Source organism: Haliotis cracherodii, unplaced genomic scaffold, assembly GCF_022045235.1.
Source record: "Haliotis cracherodii isolate W230 unplaced genomic scaffold, xgHalCrac1.p SCAF_27, whole genome shotgun sequence".
Taxonomy (NCBI): domain Eukaryota; kingdom Metazoa; phylum Mollusca; class Gastropoda; order Lepetellida; family Haliotidae; genus Haliotis; species Haliotis cracherodii.
This window is the reverse complement of record NW_027266283.1, coordinates 5,030,663-5,039,624: the sequence shown is the minus strand read 5'-3', so window position 1 is coordinate 5,039,624 and position 8,962 is coordinate 5,030,663. Positions and strand designations below refer to the sequence as shown.

General features: G+C 38.8%; 1 protein-coding gene across 1 annotated transcript in view; it reads left to right on the top strand.

The window, feature by feature from the left end:
- Window positions 1–1,164: 1,164 nt before the first annotated feature.
- LOC139473225 (cholecystokinin receptor type A-like) overlaps window positions 1,165–8,962 on the top strand; it is a 141,617-nt gene continuing 133,819 nt past the window's right edge. Inside the window, exon 1 of the mRNA XM_071255751.1 lies at window positions 1,165–1,269. The gene's annotated coding sequence lies outside the window, so the exon portion shown is untranslated. The remainder of the gene's footprint in view (window positions 1,270–8,962) is intronic.

Sequence of the window (8,962 nt, the reverse complement as noted above, 5' to 3'; positions counted from 1 at the left end):
TCCTACACAGGCGTAGTATTGATTCTAGTGATGAAGTATTTTAATTGGGCTCGTGTCTTATAACAGTGGTTCATGAGCACAGTCGTGGTGGCATCGAAGCCAAAGTGCAGAACTAATTAGTGAAAAGTCACGAACCGTCAGACTCAATTTATATTTATGTACATCGTCATATCTCTTATATCAAATGTTCAACATTGTTTTTTATGTTCAATTATTTTTCCGACACTTAAAAATACACTGCGGCGGAGTTAAATAATTAATGCAGAATCAATGATATATCAATATTACATTATGTTAAACAAAGCTTCTACAGACTAACAACACGTAGGAACGAGTCTTCACGTGATCCTTAGACCTTATTTTGTCGTTATTCTGAAGAAATGGAGAAATGAATAAATAAATAAAACAAAAACGAATGAACGAATAAATAAATTAATAAATAGATACATAAACATACACATGAAACAAATGATCTACATCAGGAATAAACATAATTGCAGAGAGGGGATCCATGATAATAAAGTCGGGTTTGCACACCACCAAGTCACGAAAGAAAAAAAAAAGAAAAAAAAGTTGACTTGCAATTTGTATGAAAAATGGGTGAACATGCACGCACGCACGCAGGCTAGCACGCACATACACACACACACCTCCTCCTGAATCTCCAGTGTTTCAAATTAATCTAAATCCATCTCAATTTTAAAAACAAATAAATTTTGAGGCATCCCTTTATTGTTTAATACAAAAGAAGGTACGTTCTTTTTTAAATCTCACATTACTCTATACTCAACGACTCTCTCACTTCCACACACTGTCTGATGTTGTCTCGTCGCTGCATCTCCCCATCAGACTTGACAGATGAGCATTTCCCAGAAGTACATTTGACAAACAATGCTTTCTTGACTGCCACATCTAAACACAAAGCCAAACCAGAGGCTGCATCCATGAGCCGATTAAACAATGGACACCAGTCCCTTCAAATCAGTGACAAGCAACAAGGCACGTGAAGATTAACACCGATACTGGTCCATACCAAATCCAAACTGGTGACACTGCCACTTGGACTCAGCTATTGGTTGGCCTGAGACCAGCTCAGCAGGACGAAGGTACGTAGCTACATATAACAGCCTGGCAGATCAATGCTTCTCACAGCGGCACCTTGTGACGACGTGCTTCTGAACCACAGAGGCAGAGGTGCAGTCTCATCCCCAGGATCGTACCCAGTGTCCGGGAGATCAAACTTCCTACAACTTCGTTAGGGGCGACACGGTAAGTCGGCGGTATTTCTCCATGTGTATAAATTGTGCTGCTGATAACGTATTATGTGAGTCGTTCGTTGTAAATCAAACTACTAGCAGCTGTCATAGTATGTGTGTTACATCTGCAATATCGACCAGCGTTGTTTATTGAGTTTACGTTAAACGGTATTGTCCTGTTCCGACAACTTGAACACAATGGAATGAATCTGTTATAATGACGAAATTGGGCGTTAAGGTGTTCACGTCACACAGTTATTGTCTCATGTGTATTTTTTTGTGTACAGCGACATCGGCTGTTTTCTATTTTCTCCTTGGCTATCTCATGTGGGTGATGATTATTCTGACTTAATTTGTTATGCAACCAAGCAGTTGTATTTTATGGTAACTATTTGGGACAATGTGCTGCGTGTTATACTGCCTATCACCGAACAACATGTACAGTTGTGCATTACACTGTCTATCTTGGACAAACAGTTGTGTGGTCTCTAGGATTTTAGAGCTATACATATTATGTATGAACTACAGTGACGTGACATTGTGTTGATTACATCGATAACAGACATACAGTGACGTGACATACACATGTGTTTTGTGTTGGTTATATCGATGTCCTACATACAGTGACGTTACATACACATGTGTCTTCTGTTGATTATATTGATATCCGACATACAGTGACGTGACATTGTGTTGATTTCATCGATAACAGACATACAGTGACGTGACATACACATGTGTCTTGTGTTGGTTATATCGATGTCCTACATACAGTGACGTTACATACACATGTGCCTTCTGTTGATTATATTGATATCCGACATACAGTGACGTGACATACCCATGCGTCTTCTGTTGATTATATCGATAACAGATATACAGTGACGTGACATACACGTGTGTCTTGTGTTGATTATATCGCTATCCGACATACAGTGCCGTGACGTGCATCTGTGCGTTTAAAGGTCATATCGATATCCGACATACAGTGATGTCACATACACATATGTCTTATGTTGATTATATTGGTATCCAACATAGAGTGGCGTGACATACACATGTGTCTTGTGTTGATTATATTGATATCCGACATACAGTGACGTGACATACACATGTGTCTTGTGTTGATTATATTGATATCCGATATACAGTGACGTGACATACACATGTGTCTTGTGTTGATTATATTGATATCCGACATACAGTGACGTGACATACACATATGTCTTATGTTGATTATATTGATATCCAACATAGAGTGGCGTGACATACACATGTGTCTTGTGTTGATTATATTGATATCCGACATACAGTGACGTGACATACACATGTGTTTTGTGTTGATTATATCGATAACAGATATACAGTGACATACAAGTGTGTCTTGTGTTGATTATATCGTTATCCGACATACAGTGACGTGACGTGTATCTGTGCGTTTAAAGGTCATATCGATATCCGACATACAGTGACGTCACATACACATATGTCTTCTGTTGATTATATTGATATCCGACATACAGTGACGTGACATACACATGTGTCTTGTGTTGATTATATCGATAACAGATATACAGTGACGTGACATACACGTGTGTCTTGGGTTGATTATATCGTTATCCGACATACAGTGACGTGACGTGCATCTGTGCGTTTAAAGGTCATATCGATATCCGTCATACAGTGACGTTATATAGACATATGTCTTCTGTTGATTATATCGATAACAGACATACAGTGACGTGACATACTCATGCGTCTTGTACTGGTTACATGGGTATCCGACATGCAATTGTCAGTTCTACCGGCCTTTGTAATTTCGATCTTATGAGTGAGCCAGTGAGTGAGTATGGTTTTACGCCGCTTTTAGCAATATTCCAGCACTATCACGACAGGGCACACCAGAATTTGGTTTCAAACATTGTACCCATGTCGGGAATCGAACCCGGGTCTTCGGCGTGACGAGCGAACGCTTTAGTCACAAGACTACCCGTCCGACCCGATCTTATGAATACAGGTATTTGTATACAATCATCCAGGTTTCAATTAGATTACAGGAAATGACAAAATAGATCTAAGAACTTTATGTGTTTCACTAGTATGCATAACACTTTATAAGAAAAACTAACTTCAATTTAAATCTTTGGCGATAAGATCGTGCGTCTTAGGTTAATACAAATACATATCAAATAATAAAATTTATCATTTTGTCAAACATGTTTTCCAAATCTTGTGGTCTTGTTATTTGGCTGTGCCACTCAAAGAATACTACAATTGTTATGTCGCTCGATGAATAAAAAAGTATAATTTTCAAACCATTTCTTCTACATACAATGATGTAGTTAACGTTATAGAGCACGGATAAATTGGTATTTGTCCTTTAACTTCAACAAGGTGCTCGCTTTCGTTCCGTGTGCCCATATAGGAGGCAACAGTTCTTTGTATTGTGGTGATAAGCCTGCGGTTTTATGTTTGCATATTAAATTGGTCACCTCACGTCCTTTCGTCTTTTTAACATTTCAGAAAGCGTATCGACCAAGAATATGACTTATACATGCGACTTCAGAAATAGCTTCGGTAGCTACATATTAATAATAAATAGGAAACCAATATAGCTTAAAGACTTGTTTGACAAAGACAGTCAGTCCTTATGGAAATAAATGTTATGATTCACTTTGCCCCTTTTCCCTTTGTTTGTCATAAAAAAAACAAGAGCGACAAATAGCATGGAAATATTTTGTAAATTCTTTCGCATTTCAATGACTTGAAGCTTGACACATAAAACAAGAATATAATCTTCAGTGCGAAATCGATGATCGTACTATTTATCCTTGTATTCGAAAATAATACGCGTCCATATAACTTTCAGAAAACGTTTGGAGTGGAAACATTTTCCCTTTGTATTAAACAACAATAAGCTGTGGACGAAGTCAATTACTTGTATAAGAGTAAAGAGGCGAAGCAGGTTTAAGATCGAAAGCCAATTCATATGATAATTCCGAACAGAATCGTCCGTCATTGACTCGATTTCTGTGGCTAATTCAATAGAAAGCTTTGACAATCCCCAACGTTGTACGGTAAAGTCGATTGTAGCCAGTCAGCGAAAAATTGGTAAAAAGATGTGTCACTTGGGACAATGGAACAATTAATTTCCACAGACACATTCGCGCTTTTCGACAACGAATACCCTTAGGCGCCATGTTGGGTACAATGCTTGACAGGAAATATTCAGAACATATCGGTAAGGGTAAATATAAAGGTATGGTATATAACCGACCAAATCAGATTCAGGGTTAGAATAGATCTTCAGCAACCCCTGCTTGCCGTCAAAGGCGACTATGCTTGTCGTAAGAGGCGACTAATGGGATCGGGTGGTCAGGCTCGCTGACTGGGTTCATGCATGTCATCGTATCCCAATTGCATGGATCGATGCTCATGATATTAATCACTGGATTGTCTGTCCAGACTTGATTATTTACAGACCGCCGTCATATAGCTGGAATATTGCTGAGTGCGTCGTTAAACAACAAACCCAGCAACCAAAATCAGAAGAAATTTCTGCTTCGAGCAGAGTCCATTACACGATTCTGATGATATAATGAACAATTTTACTGAGTATGGCCGATTTCAGCTATTGTGTCCTGCAATACTTTTCCTTTGTCGAATCCATGCACTGGCGTGACAAGAGTAATTCCCATTCTGTCATTCGTTATTCGCGACTGTCGTTATGTTTTGGGGTTAATGATGAGTGAAATGATGACATCTTAGTTGCTGAATTACAACAGTGAAGTTCCCCGAACAAGGCAGGTTAAAAAGTGGCATTACTATCTTGCTATGGTCGTGATGCATATGATATCGATGGACTACACAAGGAAACATATTTACTCGGGAGAAATAACACGAGCCCGCAGTTGTTGAGAAGTGAATTAGACTCTCACATTCAGACCTTTGCGTGTATGCCGTACATCCATAATGGCCTCACACTCTTCCAGCATAGCGCTCGTAAATATTGGAAATGACTGTGTCAAAGCATGCCTCAGCAATGTCCGTCGGAAATAACCAAGAAGGCATGGCAGTCTTCATACCAGCATTGCCGAGGCTACGGGGAATTGTTGTACCAATATTTATGGGTGGTGTATTAGAAGATAGGGCGAGGGGAGTAATGTCTTTCTGTTGTACCGTTATAACAAATTATCTCGTTGGAACTCGGCAACTCAAGCTTGGTTGTACAGGTTAGGCGCCATGCCGAACACATGGTTACAGGTTGAGGGAAACACCTACAGTATATTGACACTGTTTTACATAATAAATAATTTCTCTCTTGCTTGTGATTCTCAAAGATTTAACTAATGTTTTCTTCTCATGCCAGAAGGACATTCCTTCCTACCGGAATCGTACATTACTTTGTCGTTGCTGTACAACAATGCGCGAATGCCGTATATTCATCAATAAGGCAGTGGTAGGGTTAGGTGTGTTTATTATGTCTTGTCACAAAATATTTACAGACAATGTCAGTAATAGTGGGGTTTTAGCCGACTTGAGACAAATATACTGAAACGTCTCACGTACATATTGGCTTTTAGAAAATAAGGTACTTTTCGAACATACACACACATGATCATGATCATTTAACGTGCTAAAGACAAAATCTCATACCCGTTCTATACTAAACCCAATGCTACTAAATGCTGGAATACCTCAACAACATTCCCTCTATCTTGTCCTCTGATAATTCATATTTGAAATATATATAATTTGTATTTTGTTAAATGGATTCCTGAATTGCTTTGTTTTACGTATCATATGTAATGGGGATGGCGGCTGTTACCGTCATAGGGACATTTGAATTACTAATGTACGTTTTCGTCAGGACATCATGATTAAATTACGACGTGAAAAAACTCAAGATTAGAAAAAAATGGTAAATCACGATTGCTCGAGGCCTGAAATCAAGCATTGTTCTGGTTTCAATTTCGTTTAATGTATATATTTTGTAGATATATATTCACTTTTGTTTATAAATAAGATAGCTTTATTTCCGGGACTAAATATAAATCTAATCATGCCAATGAGATAGTATATCAAGGTTCTGAACATTAGTCATTATTATTCAGTGCAATCTGTATATTCAGTTTCTGTCTCATGTGATTAAACAGATTAATCATTTTGTATTCTCGCCCTGATTTTTTTAAAATTATTTCAAAACAGGCTATTTTGTATGCAACGAATTCAAAAGCTCCAATGCACACAGTCTGTACCTTTTTATACCGTATTGTTCCAGTGTATATGGAGATGTATGCTAGAGTTGAGTCATCTCTTACAAAGACAGACTCACAGTTCAAACGGCAGTTACTCAGTTTTATCATACACGCATCAAATGTACAAAAGGCAAATGCATTAATCGAAAAGACAATTACCATACTTTGCAATTCATGAAATGTAAATTGGTTGATTGGCTCGTTGTGTTCATATCTGGTATTTGGGGGCAACTGCTATCAGAACACTAATGACATAATCTCACACACTCATAGTCATCCATATTATCCCTCAATGTGATTAGTTCCTCTGCAGTGAAGACTTTACTTAGGTCTACGCCCTAACTGATTGCTATCAAATTCTAATTTTTACCGGGGAAGACTAGCCTCTACCCCAAGTCCCACATCGTCGTCTCATTGTCTGCGAATGTCTAGTAAATCTCAACTGTAAGATAAGATTTACGGGCTCATTTGCAGACGGCTTTCGTGGCATCAAAGACCAGCTTGCACTATGTATTTTAATTACATAACCTTTCAGCACAGAATGGACAATGATTCTGTCTATAGTTGATATAAATATTTATGGGGATATCAGTTGGCTGTTAAGAGATGGTCATTTCCGTGTTGCTATCCTTGATGGGGAAATATAAACCCTAGGGTCATTGTCAGAAACTTTGAGGACGACGAGGCAGAATGGAACATGTGATATAATACGTTTTCCAGTCAAGCATTTAAAAGATTCCGTAATGTGATGGCCAAACTCAAGTCTGTCATTTGAAATGCACTATATCGTGTCTTCTTGCTATCGTTCCTGTGATAACGTTCAAGTGTGCAGTACATGTACAAATGCTATTATGAAAGCTTTAATTACGGGTTTCATTAGCAGTGCGGACATTTTATTCTGTTTCAGCCATGTTATAGGTTATATTATAAGGGTAACGCTATTTTTCAGGGCATTATCATTTGTAGAAGCCCGAGGTTTTCCATTAACTGCCCGACGAAGGAGTGCAGTTGAAAAGACCGAGGGCTTCTTCAAATCATAATGCCCTTAAAAATAGCGTTACCGCTATTATAGCTAAAATGGATAGAATTTGTTATCAAATAAAAAGAAACAACAACATCGGTTTTGAAACATTTACTGCAATTAACACGAACGTCACTGACCACATTTTACAAATAGGGAAACGTCATAGAACAAACCAGATGACGTCACTATAATACGTGACGTCACTTTCTCTACCCTATGACATCACCTAACAACGGGCTTGATAATGACCCGTCGTCAAGCACTATGAGGGCATTATCAAGTTACAGTGGCCCGCTCATTTCTGATAACGTGCGGGCGGTTTAATGATAATTCTATCCGTTTTAGCTATACGCTGTAATAATCCACTCCTTATATCAGTTGGCCCTTGCGGTAGGCATGTAGGGTACAGGGGCCATATTCTGCCCGTAACATTCACAGAGATCAAGGTAATTAAAGAACGTCAGGCACAGGTTAAAGCAAAACCAACAAAACCCTTTCAATATTCATAAGAAATATCTGCCAAAAGCAGAATTAATTGTACAATCACGACTATATCATAATCATGTGTTTGTGAATCGCTTTTAAAAAAGATGATACCAGGTGTTCGCGAAAGAGTGGACGTGCCCTGTCTCACTTGTGGCACCCAGCACAAATACATGCAAAGACAAGTCAACTTGGAAGAAATCATTGGATATCATATTTTTGTAACTGATCCGTCGAATTTGGAAATGCCCTCCGCGTAACGACCAAACCAGAAACACCACAATGTCATGGGTACCTCCTGCAAGTGTTTTGTTTGTTTGTTTGTTGTTTAACGCTGCACACAGCAATATTCCAGCTATATGACAGCGGTCTGTAAATAATCGAGTCTGGACAGACAATCCAGTGATTGATATCATGAGCATCGATCCACGCAATTTTGGATCGATGAAATGCATCAGCCAAGTCAGCGAGCCTGACCACCCGATCCCGTTAGTCGCCTCTTACGACAAGCATAGTCGCCTTTTACGGCAAGCATGAGTTGCTGAAGACCTATTCTACCCCGGATCTTCACGGGTCTCATGCGAGTGCATCAGCGCTACAATTACCCAATAAGTAATGCAATACAAACATATGAGGAACATATTTACAAAATGGCAAACTTTCAATGAAAGGTACATCGTATTTATGGTTTCCAGAAGGAGTGTCAGATGCATTGTCTTCTGGGATAGTGTCCTCAAACTGCGTAAACGTTGTCCCGAGGCAAGTGCTTTTATCGATTTTACAAAGTAAAGTACACACGAATCTATGGCTAGAATCTATGCACTGGCATGATAAGATTAATCTGTCATTTTTTATTCACGACGGCCGTTCTGTTTTTGTTTTAGTGTTCATGCAGAATGACACATCTGAGTTTTCACGATGCACTGGTTGTGGTCCAAATG